General features: G+C 41.6%; 1 long non-coding RNA gene across 6 annotated transcripts; it reads right to left on the bottom strand.

Moving 5' to 3' along the window:
* Positions 1-206: 206 nt before the first annotated feature.
* LOC135105686 (uncharacterized) lies at positions 207-16,856 on the bottom strand. 6 transcript variants are annotated; one of them, XR_010270970.1, is made up of 6 exons: positions 16,735-16,831; positions 16,042-16,138; positions 14,345-14,513; positions 9,517-11,764; positions 8,917-9,078; positions 207-2,651 (listed from the first exon to the last, which is right to left on the bottom strand). It is a non-coding gene; the product is annotated as an uncharacterized LOC135105686 (long non-coding RNA). The 6 variants fall into 6 exon arrangements; XR_010270966.1 differs by lacking the exon at positions 16,042-16,138 and having other exon boundaries at positions 8,917-9,396; positions 14,345-14,772; positions 16,735-16,856; XR_010270967.1 differs by lacking the exon at positions 16,042-16,138 and having other exon boundaries at positions 8,917-9,082; positions 14,345-14,772; positions 16,735-16,856.
* Positions 16,857-17,871: the final 1,015 nt, after the last annotated feature.

Genomic DNA, 17,871 nt, shown 5'->3' with positions numbered 1-17,871 from the left:
CCAAAGAAAGAGAGGAACAAAGTTGATAACCAGGAGACAAAGAGAAAATCTAATAATCCGGCAAAGTAATTCCAGAAAAGAAATCTCCAATGAATAGGAAAAAAAAGGTGAGGTTGTTCCCCTCCTCGGCTGTTTGTCACGCCAGTGGCAAGCACATCAGATTTAAGGTAGCGTGATATGAGTAGGCTTCAAAGAAAATTTGAATCGTCAGTATATACAATTTATTTACACCAACAAGAGTTCACTCGTTACGGGGTAGTGTAGTAACGTGGTGGTATTAGGTCTCTGATTACTGGAGAGACTAACAGTGTATTTTGTATCAGTTAAACAGTGACATTACTTCACTTAGTTTTATAGTTTGTTTAGAGTTTGTGCACACACTCACAGCATTGAGTTCAGCGGAGATACACCGGCAGGCTTGCTTGGTAGCACTACTGCTGCCGCACGGCCAGCCGGCTGCTGACCGCCTCTGGAAGGTGCTGGCGGCAACAGCAGTGGATGCAGACATATCGTCAGCACCTCGTGCAGTCTGTGCTTGGTGGCGACATCCCAACAGATGCAAAACAATGGAAATTTCCACCATGGAAGTTTCCTACACTACATGAATAAAATGAAAATAAAAATGCAAATATTGTATTTATGGATGGTGATGGAAATTATTTAGATTGAAATTCAGAGACTGCCATGTGTAGGCCTGATGGCTCCTTGCAGCACTAACAACCTGACTACTGAGTCCATTCCATTCATCCATCTTCCTCTCTCTCTCTCTCTTGTAGACCTAATTTTGTCAACCTATAATCCACCATTTCTTTTTCTATCCTGATTACTGATCCTGAAAACTTCGTTTACGTTACTCGTGTTATATCCCCGTACCTGTCAGTGATGTGATTAAGTGATATGATAGAAGTGTTTAAAATATCATTAGTATGGTGATGTGGGTGCTGGGAGGCGCTGTGTGTGGGCGGCGGGTAGTTGGCTGGGGCGGAGGCGGGGGCGGGGGCTGGTGAAGGCAGAGCGGCCCCCTCGTCAGCCTCCCGCCCCGCCCTCCACACTTTCGGGAGTAGTTAGCTGCACGCGGGAAGATATAAACAACAAAAGTAATTGAAAAGTTATAATTTGTTTTCTTGCTAAAAATTCTGTGAATTAATGAGGATGAGAGTAATTATGGAAATGATGACGGGAACTTTTACCACCACCACCACCACCACCACCACCACCATCACCACCGCCAAGATTACAAATGAAGAGTAGATACCAGGAGATTGGTTGGTCAATAACTACGGTACCTGCTTAACTATTAGTAAACCAAGTGTGGAGAACATGATGAAACAAAAGACTCCTCCCCTCCACTTTACTTTCCAATTAATGAGAACCACACCACCCATCCATCCATCTCCTTCCTCCTTGACCTCACCCTCCCTATCATCTCCCACCCTTCTCATCTTTCACTTCTTTACTCATCACAACCAGATCTTTCTGATTTTATCTCCTCTTTTGGCCCCACATATCCCCTCCCAGCCATTCTCTTTTTATCCATTAACCTTCTGCAATCATTTTAATTTTGTTTTTAGTTTTTCCTCAATCTTAAATTCTTTGATTGCCTGAAAATGTAAGTTATTAGGTTTTTGTAAGGAGACGGTCAGCATATCAGAGGTCGTGACATTGAGGTAAAACACTAAACACAGTAGTAGTATTAAGTGCAGTGATGTGTTTGTCATCACTGTTTATTGTTCTCTCTCAATATTAAGTCCTTTGTTCTGGGAATCCACCAATTGTCAAGTATTGTAAGGACTATCATTGAGAGTGAAGGAAAAGCACTAAATTCAGTGGTATTAATTGCAGTGGGTGTGTTTATTTTTAGTTTATCGTTTTCTCCCAATCTCAAGTCCATTGATCTGAGGTCTTAGATTCTATAATATCATCGTATCAGGAAATTTAACAGCAACTCGCAAAACACACTGGAATCAAGGCTTGCAAGTTACAACACTCCTGACTAAGACTTTACCAAATGCAAAACGAGACCAGTGAAATTTAATAGTAAAGAATGAAAAATAAATAAATAAATAAATAAAGCTGTCAAACTAATACAAGTGGGTACTGAAGTTTACAAGAATCCTAACCGAGACTTTATTAAATACAAAAACGAAATCTTTGATAATCTATAGTGAAGAATAAAAATAAAGATTCAGGAGGGGCGTTCTTGGAGGAGGGCGGTAATCGGCGAGGCAGTAATGATAAGATGTGATCACGGCACCTCGTGTCTGGGAGGTGCTGATGCCAAGCTTCATGACTGCTTCATGACTGCTCCTGATAATGCCCAGCTGCTTCATTTAGCCGTGACGCACACAACTTGTCTTACTATTTTTCCTCTTCCTCTTATTCCTTTTTTTTAAATTTTTTTTTGTGTGCTGTTCCATTTTCTTCTTTTTCTTCTTCTTCTTCTTCTTCTTCTTTTTTTTCTTTTTTTTCTTCTTCTTTCTCTTCCTCCTCTTCTATTACCCTGTCTGTCACTAACAGTGACTGTAGAATACGAGTAGTTACCTAAACATAGGAACAGCGTTTTGCTGTGTGGTCTTCCTGTGTATTCGTCGTCCTCCTCTCTGCCCTCTTCGTCCTACTTGTTTCCATTAGAAGGAGGAGGCAGCAGGCACCTGTCGAAACGATAATTACTCCCAGTGAGGTCTAAAGCACTGGATGAGGGGGTGCTATGAACTTATCATTAAGGCCAGCTGTGACCTCACTGAACGTTTCCCTTTGTGTCTCACAACACAAGGGGGCAGTCACAGCCTGCCCTCTAAAGACAACTCTCTTCCTCCACACAAAACTACAAGCAACCAATTGCACACACAACCTTCACTCAAAATTCAAAATTATCATGGCGACTCCTACACCAGCCTCAGAGTCCCCATCTGGGGAGGTGAACAGAAATGTCCCCAGGTCAAACTGCTCTTCTGGTATCGACCCTAAGTGTCTTGACACCCCCTTCAACTTTTCATTAACTTCTGCAATATTCGCGGCCTTATATCTAATTTTCAATCTGTAGAACACCACCTCTCTTCTACTAAACCTCATCTTCTATTCCTCAATAAAACACAGGTGTCTGAAGCAACTGACAGCACGCCCTGTTCTGTTCCCTTATACTTTCTCTATCCTCATGTTCAATCCAAAACTGGACTTAACCTGCTCTCGTGCCCACGCTTTTAAATCTTCCGAGTTTTCCACCATCTCGCTACGAGTCACTCTCAAACTAATCTTTTTATGTGCTGTATACCTCTCACCTAACTCCTCTGACTATGAGAAATTCTTTGACTACTTAACTTTCAAAGTGGAGCAAATTCTGGCTCTTTCCTTTTGCGGAGATTTCCATCCTTGGAGACTTCAATGTTCACCACCAGCTTTGGCTTTCCTCCCCCTTCACTGATCATCCTGGTGAACTGGCCTTCAGCTTCGCTATCCTCCACAACATAGAGCAATTGGTGCAACAACCTACTCGTATTCCTGACCGTCTTGAAGATACGCCCAACATTCTTGACCTTTTCCTGACCTCTAATCCTTCTGCTTATGCTGTCACCCTCTCTTCTCCGTTGGGCTCCTTGGATCACAATCTCATATCTGTATCTTGTCCTATCGCTCCAATTCCTCCTCAGGATCCCCCTAAACGGAGGTGCCTCTGGCATCTTGCCTCTGCTAGCTAGGAGGAACCTGAGGAGCTATTTTGCTGTTTTTTCTTGGAATGATTACTGCTTCCGTGTCAGAGACCCGTCTTTGTGTGCTGAGCGCACAACAGAGGTGATAGTGTCTTTTTTATTTTTTTTTATGTAGGAGGGACACTGACCAAGGGCAACAAAAATCCGATAAAAAAAAAAAAAATGCCCACTGAAATGCCAGTCCCATAAAAAGGATCCAAAGCGGTAGTCAAAAATTGAGGGATAAGTGTCTTGAAACCTCTCTTTTGAAGGAAATCAAGTCATAGGAAGGTGGAAATACAGAAGCAGGCAGGGAGTTCCAGAGTTTACCAGAGAAAGGGATGAATGATTGAGACTGGTTAACTCTTGCGTTAGAAAGGTGGACAGAATAGGGGTGAGAAAAAGAAAAAAATCTTGTGCAGCGAGGCCGCGGGAGGAGGGGAGGCATGCAGTTAGCAAGATCAGAAGAGCAGTTAGCATGATAATAGCGGTAGAAGACAGCTAGAGATGCAACATTGCGGCGATGAGAGAGAGGCTGAAGAGAGTCAGTTAGAGGAGAGGAGTTGATGAAACGAAAAGCTTTTGATTCCACCCTGTCTAGAAGAGCAGTATGAGTCGAACCCCCCAGACATGTGAAGCATACTCCATACATGGACGGATAAGGCACTTGTACAGAGTTAGTAGCTGGGGGATGAGAAAAACTAGCGGAGACGTCTCAGAACGTCTAACTTCATAGAAGCTGTTTTAGCTAGATATGAGATGTGAAGTTTCCAGTTCAGATTATAAGTAAACGACAGACCGAGGATGTTCAGTGTAGAAGAGGGGGACAGTTGAGTGTCATTGAAGAAGAGGGGATAGTTGTCTGGAAGGTTGTGTCGAGTTGATAGATGGAGGAATTGAGTTTTTGAGGCATTGAACAATACCAGGTTTGCTCTGCCCCAATCAGAAATTTTAGAAAGATCAGAAGTCAAGCGTTCTGTGGCTTCCTGCCTGAAATGTTTACATCCTGAAGGGTTGAACGTCTATGAAAAGATGTGAAAAAGTGCAGGGTGGTATCACCAGCGTAGGAGTGGATAGGACAAGAAGTTTGGTTTAGAAGATCATTAATGAATAATAAGAAGAGAGTGGGTGACAGGACAGAACCCTGAGGAACACCACTGTTAATAGATTTAGGAGAAGAACAGTGACCGTCTACCACAGCAGCAATAGAACGGTCAGAAAGGAAACTTGAGATGAAGTTACAGAGAGAAGGATAGAAGCCATAGGAGGGTAGTTTGGAAATCAAAGCTTTGTGGCAGACTCTATCAAAAGCTTTTGATATGTCCAAGGCAACAGCAAAAGTTTGATGTTGACAGACAGAGCTGAAAGAGTTTGACTAGGCAAGGCGCAAACACGGATTCACAGTTTCGGAGAACAATAGGAGGGACCCCATCAGGTTCATAAGCCTTCCGAGGGTTTAGGACAGCAAGGGCATGGAAAACATAATTGTGAAGAATTTTAATAGGTAGCATGAAGTAGTCAGAGGGTGGAGGAGAGGGAGGAACAAGCCCAGAATCGTCCAAGGTAGAGTTTTTAGCAAAGGTTTGAGCGAAGAGTTGAGCTTTAGAAATAGATGTGATAGCAGTGGTGCCATCTGGTTGAAATAAAGGAGGGAAAGAAGAAGAAGCAAAGTTATTTGAGATATTTTTGGCTAGATGCCAGAAGCCACGAGGGGAGTTACATCTTGAGAGGTTCTGACACTTTCTGTTAATGAAGGAGTTTTTGGCTAGTTGGAGAACAGACTTGGCATGGTTCCGGGCAGAAATATAAAGTGCATGAGATTCTGGTGATGGAAGCTTTTGTGGGTCACTTCTCTATCATGTATAGCACGAGAACAAGCTGTGTTAAACCAAGGTTTTGAAAGTTTAGGTCGAGAAAAAGAGTGAGGAATGTACGCCTCTATGCCAGATATTATCACCTCTGTTATGCGCTCAGCACACAAAGACGGGTCTCTGACACGGAAGCAGTAGTTATTCCAAGGAAAATCAGCATAATACCTCCTCAGGTCCCCCCAACTAGCAGAGGCAAAACGCCAGAGGCACCTTTGCTTAGGGGGATCCTGAGGAGGGATTGGAGCGATAGGACAAGATACAGGGATGAGATTGTGATCGGAGGAGCCCAACGGAGAAAAAAGTGTGACAGCATAAGCAGAAGGATTAGAGGTCAGGAAAAGGTCAAGAATGTTGGGCGTATCTCCAAGACGGTCAGAAATACGAGTATGGTGTTGCACCAATTGCTCTAGATTATGGAGGATAGCAAAGTTGGAGGCTAGTTCACCAGGATGGTCAGTGAAGGGAGAGGAAAGCCAAAGCTGGTGGTGAACATTGAAGTCTCCAAGAATGGAGACCTCTGCAAAAGGGAAGAGGTTCAGAATGTGCTCCACTTTGGAAGTTAAGTAGTCAAAGAATTCCTTATAGTCAGAGGAGTTAGGTGAGAGGTATACAGCACAGATAAATTTAGTTTGAGAGTGACTCTGTAGTCGTAGCCAGATGGTGGAAAACTCGGAAGATTCAAGAGCGTGGGCACGAGAGCAGGTTAAGTCATTGCGCACATAAACTCAACTTCCAGCTTTGGATCGAAAATGAGGATAGAGAAAATAGGAGGGAAGGGAAAAGGGAAAAGGGGCTACTGTCAGTTGGCATGGAGACGTACATTCCTCACTCTTTTTCTCGACCTAAACCTTTAAAACCTTGGTTTAACACAGCCTGTTCTCGTGCTATACATGATAGAGAGGTGGCCCACAAAAGGTACTAAGCCTTCCATCACCAGAATCTCATGCACTTTATATTTCTGCCCGGAACCATGCCAAGTCTGTTCTCCAACTAGCCAAAAACTCCTTCATTAACAAAAAGTGTCAATCTTTCAAGATCTAACTCCTCTCGTCACTTTTGACATCTAGCCAAAAATATCTTCAGTTACTTTGCTTTTTCTTCTTTCCCCCCCTCTATTTCTGCCAGATGGCACCACTGCTATCACATCTATCCCTAAAGCTGAACTCTTCGCTCATACCTTTAATAAAAACTTTACCTTGGACGATTCTTGGTTTGTTCCTCCCTCTCCTCCACCCTCTGACTACTTCATGCTAACTATTAAAGTTCTTTAAAATGATGTTTTCGATGCCCTCGGATAAACCCTTGGAAGGCTTATGGACCTGATGGGGTCCCTCCTGTTGTTCTCCGAAACTGCGCCTCCGTGCTTACAACTTGTCTAGTCAAACTCTTTCAACTCTTGCTGCCAACATCTACCTTTCCTTCTTGCTGGAAGTTTGACTACATTCAGCAGGTTCCTAAAAAGGGTGACCGTTCTAATCCCTCAAACTACCGTCCTATTGCTGTGATTTCCTGCCTATCTAAAGTTTTTGAATTTATCCTCAACAGGAAGATTCTTAAACATCTATCACTTCACAACCTTCCATCTGATCGCCAATATGGATTCCATCAAGGCCGCTCTACTGGTGATCTAGCTCTTCTTATTGAGTCTTGGTCATCCTCTTTTAGAGATTTTAGTGAAACTTTTGCTGTTGTCTTAGACAATAGCTCTGGCACAGAGCTTTGATGTCCAAACTAGCCTCCTAAGGCTTCTATCCTTTTGGCTGTAGCTTTTTCTCAAGTTTCCTTTCTGACCATTCTATTGCTGCTGTGGCAGACGGTCACTGTTCTTCTCCTAAATCAATCAATAACAGTGCTATTCCTCAGGGTTCTGTCCTGTCATTCACTCTCTTCTTCTTATTCATCAATGATGCTCTATACCAAACTTCTTGTCCTATCCACTCCTACGCTGATGATACCCCTCTGCACTGTTCCACGTTTTTTCGTAGACGTCCAATTCTTCAGGAAGTAAACAGTTCACGCAGGGAAGCCACACAATACCTGACTTCTGATTTCTCTAAAATTTCTGATTGGGGCAGAGCAAACCTGGTATTGTTCAATGCCTCAAAAACTCAATTCTTCTCCTCCTCCATCTCCTCCTCCTTTTGCTCTTCCTTCTCGGCCTGCATGGTGGTGGTGTGCTCTCACATTCGCAGGGGCAGCTTGAGTATGAAAAGCTTGAAAAAATATACGCGGCGCTTCGTGCATAGCAAGGATTGTGGTCCTGCGCGCTAGCCGAGTTTTAATGTTGCCTGAGCCTCCTGCGCCCCGAGCTCTCCTGGCGCTGGGGACTATTTGTCTGGCGCTGCGGTGAGGGAGTGTATCGGTTGTGGTATTGTCGAGGGTATGTTGTGGAGACGATGTTGAATGGACAGGGTGCAGAGAAGTACGGTAGGAATGGCTGGGGGTGTGTTGTGTGAAATATGCGATTTAAAATGATAGATTACGAGTCTCAGTAGATATTGCTGGGATATGTAGTATATATGTCGGTGAAAGGCAAGTCAGGACTCTCAAAGGTAATAGTTGTGGGGGGTTAGAGGAGGCCATATTGTGCAAGTGGCGGTGGCAGAGGAGCAGCGCCAGGGTTCCGACACACTTCTTTTTCGTGAAGCTTTTCCCATCAGGCGTGTGACACACTCTTACTGGAGCAGCTGTGTGATGCTGGCGTGGCCCTCTCATTGCACCTTACACACACATACACACACACACACCACTTAGAAAAATATATCCTTGACAAAATTTTCTATAGAGAAGTGGCCCACAAAAGGTACTTAAGCCTTCCATCACCAGAATCTCATGCACTTTATATTTTTACCCGGAACCATGCCAACTAGCCAAAAACTCCTTCATTAATAGAAAGTGTCAAAATCTGTCAAGATCTAACTCCCCTCGTGACTTCTGGCAGTTAGCCAAAAACATGTATAATAACTTTGCTTCTTCTTTCCCTTCTTTATTTCAACCAGATGGCACCACTGCTATCACATCTATCTCTAAAGCTGAACTCTTCGCTCAAACCTTTGCCAAAAAACTCTACCTTGGATGATTCAAGGCTTGTTCCTCCTTCTCCTCCACTAGCGTAGACATGACAAAGGTGACTGTCAGTATACACTGGACATGACACACTGAGCCAGCTGGTACAGTTTTGGCTTTAAACGTTATAATAATACTCTGCTACTCTGTTTACAAGTGATAATACAACCTCTCGTTCCTCAGACTGTTCTTGTCATGTAACAGCTTCAAACCAAATCCTGAAATACTAAACAAACATGAACCACCTCTGCTATCAAGTAGTCAGCATTGTGAAGGGATGTAGAGTTCCTTACCTCACTAAATAATACTTCTTTCTGATCCAATCTGTCTGTCTGTCTGTCTGCTGCCATGGCTTGACCTGCTCTTCTTTCATCTGTAGTTTCCATTCTGTCTGCCGTCTCCCTGCATCCTCTTCTCCACCACACCATCCTCTCTTGTGTGTCTGCTGCCACTGTCTGTCTAGAAAAAATATTTTCTGCCAAACCTTGAACTACTGCAACATGAACCACCTGTGGTCTAATCTTTCTCCAGCATTTCTTCTGCCCACTGTCACTGTCTGAACCATTCACTTAACACACCATCCTTTCTGCCAGTCATTCCCCTCTGATGCTCTTCTCTTTCTCCCTCTCTCAGCGTGGTGGCAGCACAAGCCTCGGCACTCCCTGGTACCACGGCAGGTGTCAGTGAGGCAGGCAGGTGTTGGTTCAAGTCCTGGCCGTGTCACTTCGCTGCTGTATTGTTTTGTGCAGCGGATGATGCTACGTTTCTCATCACTTAAGAGTTTATTTTAGCTTGACGTTATTTGTGTTGGTAAGGCATTTCCATTATATAGCGGTAGATATTCTGGGAAATAAGGAATTAACAATACTAAGACATGCTTGAACAACACTCACCAGTGTGTAAGACTTGTCAGGGAGTGGCTGTAGTGGCTTCACTTGAAGCACGACCATGTTCTCCTCAACCCTTGGAAAGAGAACAATTTATTTGAAATGGAAATACAAAGGTATTGGGAAAAATACAAAGGAGTTGGGAAAAAATCTGAGACGCTGCAAAGTGTAACTGACAGTGTACGCGTCGTCATCAAGAGGAGGGGCTATGCAATGAAATAGTAAGACACTCATGAAGGCATTCATAGTATCTTTTCTCAAAGGAAGTGTATGTCGTGTGTGTAAACAACGTCAGGCGCGCAGACATTTTTTGCATCAAGGGGGCTGTACGATCCGGACATGGTTTTTTCTCTTTTATAATTTTCCGCATTTTTCCGCTTCTTTTGATATATGTAACGTTTTGATTAAAAAAAAATAAAATTCCCCTTATGTATATGAAATTCCACGGCTTCGCCCGCCGCGAGACATGTATGACAATTTTTTTTTTTCCATTTTTTTCCTTTTTCCCATATTTTTTTTCTTCTGACATACCCGTTCTTCTTTAGTTTTCTATGAATATCTACGGTTCTCTTGGTGCGTACAACATTAGAGAGCACGAAATTTTAGCCCTAATTATTTTCTCAAATTTATATACGAAAAGTAATTTTTTTTTTTCGTAAATCCACCAAATAGTCAATGCATCTGCATTAGATATTTTTTGCATTAATATTTTATTTATTTTTAAACAGTTAAACACTGGTTTTTACTTAGAAATATGGCGAAACATAACAAAAATTGTTTTCATCCGCCTTCCCCCCCTCCCCGGTAATTAAGAGTGAAATCATGAATCGCTTTAGGCCTATGTACAAAACCAATCGGAGTAACTAAATTTAACTATGTCTGGTTTTTCAACATATTCTGATGTATATATCATGTGAATTTCAAGTCCTTAGCTGCAATAGGTGAATTATAGTCACCCCTTAAACTTTATGACATAATATCTCAAAATGGCGGATTTTGGCATATAAAAGAAAAAAAATCATCTCCTCCGTTGTTATTGCTGTTACACATATATGGGCTATTGCGGCTTATCAAACTATGAGAGGCGGACAAAGTCTGCTATCGAAATTTTTGTTTGGAGATGATTTTGATTTTTGACAAATATTTAAAAGTTTTTTTTTCATCGAAAAAAAAAAAATCATACAAAAACCGATAGTAGATATTGTTCTCCTATCCTTCCTTATCAAAATGCTTTTTAAATGAAAGAAAATGGTCAATAAATGAGGGAGGCGATACGAGATGAACATAAGTGATTTAACATGGGATTAGCGATCCTTCAACCCCCCTCAAGTGTATGAATAAAGGTGATTAGTTACTTTGATGTGTAAAGACTAAGTTGTAAAGATAAGAATAAATCAGAATAAATTATTTATATGACCTTGTGTCTAGCCAATGTTTGTAGTGTTAAGGTGAAACCACGAGGTGAGGTGACATTAGTAATGGCAAGTGTCTTTGTAAGGTACTCACACCAAAGTTTTCATTTCCTGAAATCAATCAAGGTCTGGTGATAAAAACGGCATTGCATCCTGTGCACTCTACCTTATGCACGCCTTCCTTCCACTCTGGAATGCACATCTTTATATATTGTGCTGCATTCTCACTCACATTTTTCAGTAAAAATAAATAAATAAATAAATAGCAATCACAACAAAAAAACATGACCAAAAAAAAAAAATCTACAAACATGTGTGAAGTACTCTTCTCTGTTAACCTCCAAGATAATCACAGAACTGGTCTTCAGTAAAAAAAAAAAAAAAAAAGAAATGAAAGAAAGATAAACACCATCACTCACGTAGAGGACAGCGTTACAAAAAAAAAAAAAAATATCCGCAGACCGAGGAGAGTTCCTATCTATAGCAGGTGACTCCTAACTAAACTAGCTAGCTAACCAAAACCAAGCATCTTGGAAGTGCTTATCTGGGTTCTTGCGGCTGGATGATGTCCAAGTAGCAGTCGGGGGTAGGTGGGTGTCCGGGTGAGGTGGATGGTTGAGTGTAGGCGACCACGTGGCCTTCGCTAGCTAGCAGCAGGAGTCAAGGTGGTGGTGATATGTATTTCTGGAGTCTGCAGGACTATGCCTGGCGTCCTCCACGACCTTGTGGAGTTGTATGGGGTCACCTCGCCACTTCCGGGATGGCCTGGGGTAGTTATCTCGTCACCTAACAGTCCACTTCTGGTTCTTCATCACAATTGTTAGGGGTAGTTGGTGGGTCACCTGCAATAGAAGTAGTAGTAGTAGTAGTAGTACTGGTGGTGGTGGCAGTAATGGTGGTGGTGGTGGTGGTAGTAGTAGTGGTGGCGGTGGTGGTAGTAGTAGTGGTGGTGGTGGTGGTGGTGGTGGTGGTGGTGATAGTAGTGGTGGTGGTGGTGATAGTAGTGGTGGTGGTGGTTATAGTAGTGGTGGTGGTGGTATTAATGGCGGTGGTGGTGGTGGTAGTAGTGGTGATAGTAATGGTGGTGGTGGTGATAATAGTGGTGGTGGTGGTATTAATGGTGGTGGTGGTGGTATTAGTGCTGGTGGTGGTAGTAGTAGTAGTAGTAGTAGTAGTAGTAGTAGTAGTAGTAGTAGTAGTAGTAGTAGTAGTAGTAGTAGTAGTAGTAGTAGCAGTAGTAGTGGTGGTGGTGGTAGCAGTGTTAGTAGTAGTAGTAGTAGTAGTAGTAGTAGTAGTAGTAGTAGTAGTAGTAGTAGTAGTAGTAGTAGTAGTGGTGGTGGTGGTGGTGGTGGTGGTGGTGGTGGTACTAGTAGTAGTAGTAGTAGTAGTAGTAGTAGTAGTAGTAGTAGTAGTAGTAGTAGTAGTAGTAGTGGTGGTGGTGGTAGTGGTGGTGGTGGTGGTGGTGGTAGCTGTGTTAGTAGTAGTAGTAGTAGTAGTAGTAGTAGTAGTAGTAGTAGTAGTAGTAGTAGATCAAACAAAATTTTCTGAAAAAAAAAGACGGTCAGACCGACAGACAAACCCTAAATATCCCCCTCTCTCTCTCTCTCTCTCTCTCTCTCTCTCTCTCTCTCTCTCTCTCTCTCCTAACATCAGGGTTGGAAAAGTAATTTTTTTCGTTATATATATATATATATATATATATATATATATATATATATATATATATATATATATATATATATATATATATATATATATATATATATATATATATATATATATATATATATATATATATATATATATATATATATATATATATATATATATATATATATATATATATATATATATATATATATAGTGATTTATTTAAATCAGATTTTTTTTTTTTTCATTTACGATTGTTTGTAGTGATTATGTTTTGTGTGTTGTGAGACCATGTTGTTGTAGTGAACTTGGCCAGTGTTGATGAATGGTCAGCCTACTACTGGCCACTGTGTAAAACTGGCAAGTTGCATGACCAGGTGACATTTGCACCTCTTTTGGGAACAGTAGTAGTCAGTTCCTTCCTGCTCTTCACTAAGTATCATGCAAAGAACTCACTGTCAGTGAAGGAATTCCATGCAGCTCCAGTTATTTCTCCCACCACATGATCTCCAGCACACAATAAACAATAAACAATGGAAGTCAGTCTCTCTCTCTCTCTCTCTCTCTCTCTCTCTCTCTCTCTCTCTCTCTGGGAGGTAAGAGATCACCTCATTTCCTTGTTGGATTGCAAGGTCACTCTTGAAGAGCGGGGAAAAGGTGCAGAGGGCGCTGTCAAATCTTTAGTGTGACTAAGGGCGAGTAAGTGCAGCTTGAGAAGATAGGAGAGTGAAGTGTGTATGTGATCAGTGTGATGGCAAGATACATGTATGCCTCCCATGTTTTGAAAGAAAGCACTCTCTTCATCAATAATGACCTTCACACATTTGCTACAATCATTTCTCGAGTCACTGTTTTTCACTACAGAAGGAATGAAGCAGCTGTTTATATGAATGTTCAAGGATAAAGCTTTTTCTATGTGCAGCTACAAACAGGACATAGGCTTTCATTTGTTGCAGGAAAAGTTCTCCTTTGTACAAGATATGATGAGTAATAATTTCAATAAGAGTAGGTAAAAATGTTATGTTGTTTTGCAATCACAGATTTACTTTATAATAAAAGAATATATAGATGACAGTTGTTAAGGATACTACATCTACATGTTGAGCCGTGACTGAGACAAGTTTTATTATTACCATTTAGAGTTCCATCTTTGTATTTTGACCAGTTACAATGTCACTTAACAAAAGATATTCTTTCATTATTTTACCATTATTATTTTTCCTTCACATTAAAAATAGTAATAATTAATAATCAACATTTGTTTAAAAGATCTGCGTTTCATTTTTGCCCCTTATTTTGTGGAATTTATTGTTAAAAAAAAATAATAAATAGGAAGAAAAGTGATAAATGTTCGGCAACTTTGAATAGTTTGAAATGTAACGGCGGTGGTGCGTGTGGCGCCTAACGTGTTAAATACTACAGATTTTACTCTCAATATAACACCATTATATATATATATATATATATATATATATATATATATATATATATATATATATATATATATATATATATATATATATATATATATATATATATTTTTTTTTTTCTTCACCGTAGTCTTTCTAACGTCCAAATCCGTCACCTACCCACTCCCCCCCCTCCTCTCTCTCTCTCTCTCTCTCTCTCTCTCTCTCTCTCTCTCTCTCTCTCTCTCTCTCTCTCTCTCTCAATGTCCCTAGAAGTTACAAACCTTCAATTCTCTCCACCCTAATCTTTCTCCCGTTCAAATCCGTCACCTACTCACTCCCCTCTCACTCTCTCACTCTCACCTTGGCCTCGTACAGGTCCTCCACTTCGGGCCTGTTGTTCTTGAGTTGTTCTTCACAGTCCTCTCAAAGTTCTTTCAGTGAGTCTGAGTTTTGCTTCATATTATACTTGCAACTTCCTCTCAGGCTCAGATATCTCCAGTTGTTTGCGCTTCTTCGTTTCTGTCACCTCCTGCAAGAACACTCGCAGTGGTAGTGGCGGTGGTGGTGGTGGTGGTAGAGAGGGGGTGCAGCATAATCAATTGCTGCCTCACAAAAACACACCATTATCACATCTTTTCTTTACACTTTTTCATTCATTTTTGTTTCAGCGGTGCATTTTTACCGCAGATTTTCTTTTCATCGGTATTTTCTTTTGTTTTTCTTTCTCACTTTCCCGTTATTTTGTTTACCTTGGTTTCTCTTTCGTCTTAGATTGACTACCATTCTGTCTATATATTATAAGAAATATATATATATATATATATATATATATATATATATATATATATATATATATATATATATATATATATATATATATATATATATATATATATATACACACACACACACACACACACACACACACACAATAAAATAAAATAATAAAGTAAACAATTTTCCTCCACGTGAAAAATAAAATAAATAATAAACGACCCATTACAAAGCCACACTATTTAAACTCTCAGAAACCACAATGACCAGAAATCCTCTTTACGACGCCAGTACTTCACTCAGGCATTAAAAACCAGCACCGCATCACTTTTCTCTCGCTTTCTTTTCTACACTACCAGCGTGACGCCCTCCACGTCCCTGCCAGCCACGCCAACCACTTCACACACATTAGAAAAACTGACTGAACAACACAACTCCACTCGTCTGCAGAGAGAGAGAGAGAGAGAGAGAGAGAGAGAGAGAGAGAGAGAGAGAGAGAGAGAGAGAGAGAGATAGGGAGGGGGGGGGGTAAATTGAGGGCAGGGAAAGAACGAAGGAGCGAAGGGTCAGCCAGTCAGATGCGCCCTGGGGACAGTGGTGGTGGTGGTAACAGGCAACCCTCACATCCCTTGCCACCACCACCACCACCAATCACCACTTTTCATCACCTTCAAGCTGCCATCGCATACGTATTGCCTTCATTCCCTATTACGTTACAGATATGACACCTAAATACTACTAAAGCCACAACCACCACCACCACCACCTCACCAGTCCATTAATAAATAAAACCAATATTTCCCTTTCATGTATTTTATCTACGTAATGAAACAGCGGCGGGAAGCATCATGTAGACAGACAGACACAGATTGGTCTTTCCACCAGTCCTTCATCAACAGACTGACTGACTGACTGAGTGATTGAAAGACGGACAGACAGACAGGTGGTGTACTCGTATTTATCTGCTCAGCTTCTCAACTTATTTAACTGCAACCTCAATCATATAACTTTCATCATCAGAAAGTCAGGAAAGTTAAAATATTGCCTCATTTGCTGTCGATATTTCTCTCTCTCTCTCTCTCTCTCTCTCTCTCTTTGACGTCACATCACACAGGTCATATAGATGAAATTGTTGAAATATACACATTTCCCAATAGAGTTAATTTTCTATTGTAAGTTTACATAAATAGTCCAATAATATTATTCAAAACCTTTCATTACGTGTGGAGCTTCAGTCTCAAATAAAAACCATTATATATTGACTCAAATAAGGCAACACTCACCTGGGACACGAGGAGCAGGGGAGAGCAGGCAAGGAAGAGCGGGGAGAGGGAGGCAGGCAGGCGAAGGGAGCAGGGAGGGGAGGGGAGAGAAGGAAGGCTGAAGCAGGGAGGTGAAACAAACGAACGAGTGACTTCAGCTTGCTGATTATAGGAGTATATACACACACACACACACACACACGACCATCTCTCTATAAACCCTGACAACTGTAGCATCACCATCACCACTACCACCGCCACCACCACCACACCACCACTCCCAACTACTACCACCACCACCACCACCCCAACCCTCAACCACACCCAACAACCGCAACATCGTTACGTCCGCTACCCCCACCACAATTACACAACCACCACCATCCCAACAACCACAACCACCTTTACCACAAACCAGTCACGTTCACCATCACTACCAACACCCCCTACAACCCCCCAGGCTACCATTTACACCCCCCCCTTTGCAACTACCACTACCATCACCTGCCGATCACGTCCATCATTCTAGTCATCCAAACCACTTCCATCCTCTACAACCACACACACACACACACACCAAACACCACCACAACCACCACCTCCAACCCAGTCACGTCCGCTATAGCCACCTCCACTTCCCCCTTCCACCATCCTACTCTCCACATCTCTCTTCCACTATCCACTCCTCCCTATCCACCACCAGGCCATACTCACATCCACCTCTCCCTTCACACCGCATTCCACCACAACATGCCCGCCGAGGACAGACGCAACACCGCTTCATGGCCGTAACACAAACGGAGACCCATCACGTCAGTGGGCGCAGGGCGAATGGCTGAGGAGACGGCGAGGAGAGAGTATCACGTGACTTGAATACTTGGTGATGATTGGTCGAGGCTGTGCTGAGGTAATTTTCATTAAGAACAGAGCCACACTCGTACTACTACTTGGAATGATACAAAATAATAGAATCACGGTTATATTAGCAGTAAAAGACACTTAGCAATACACTGTGAGGCAAGAAGTAAGGATAAATGAAGGATACGTGAGCTTTACGAAGAGTAAGAAAGAAAACGGAAAAAAAGAACGCTCTGGCAAACGGGAAGCAGGCCACCACCACAGCCCTCGTATTTATTGAGGCTTATAATATTATAGACTTGAGATAGCGACTTGTGACTAATGAAATAAAGTAATACATGTAGTGCGGATGTTTTCACCAGTGAGAGAGACTGTAACAAGGCAGTCTCAGGTATCATAAATGCACTTGTTTTTCATGAAGCAAGGTTATGTGCCTGTATTCTGAAAAGCTTTGCTCTCTCACCAGACTATTTTCAAAGGCCACAGAGATAATTACCCGGGTTTTCAAGACTGCTTCTCCCGTTGATGCTGTAGAGACCTTACCATTCTGTCACTAGAACCGTAGAAACACTCTTAAAACTCGTATAATTTCAACTACAGCCTCTTGAAAGTAGTCCGGTTGCGGGCAGAAATGTTTCACGATACTGTGTATTGTGAAACATTTCTTTTGACACTTTTGTTAAAAATATAGATAAGGAAACTGATTCATTAAGTAGGGAGCCGTCTTTACACACACACACACACACACTGTTATCTTTACGCGTTCACTGTCAATTCATTCACTACTACTAACAATTTCCTAACTCCATGCAATCATCACCTATTACTAGTAAGAATAAAGTTAACATTATCGTCATTACTATTGTTTTCATCATCTTCCTCTTATTATTATTATTATTATTATTATTATTATTATTATTATGTTTACGAGACTATTCGTTTACAGCAGGGTCTAAGAGTGTGTGATGCCGGACTGGTATATAGACAAATAGA

This window comes from Scylla paramamosain, chromosome 12 (genome assembly GCF_035594125.1).
Source record: "Scylla paramamosain isolate STU-SP2022 chromosome 12, ASM3559412v1, whole genome shotgun sequence".
Classification (NCBI taxonomy): domain Eukaryota; kingdom Metazoa; phylum Arthropoda; class Malacostraca; order Decapoda; family Portunidae; genus Scylla; species Scylla paramamosain.
Note: the sequence above shows the minus strand (reverse complement) of the source record. Positions and strands in the feature narration are given on the sequence as shown.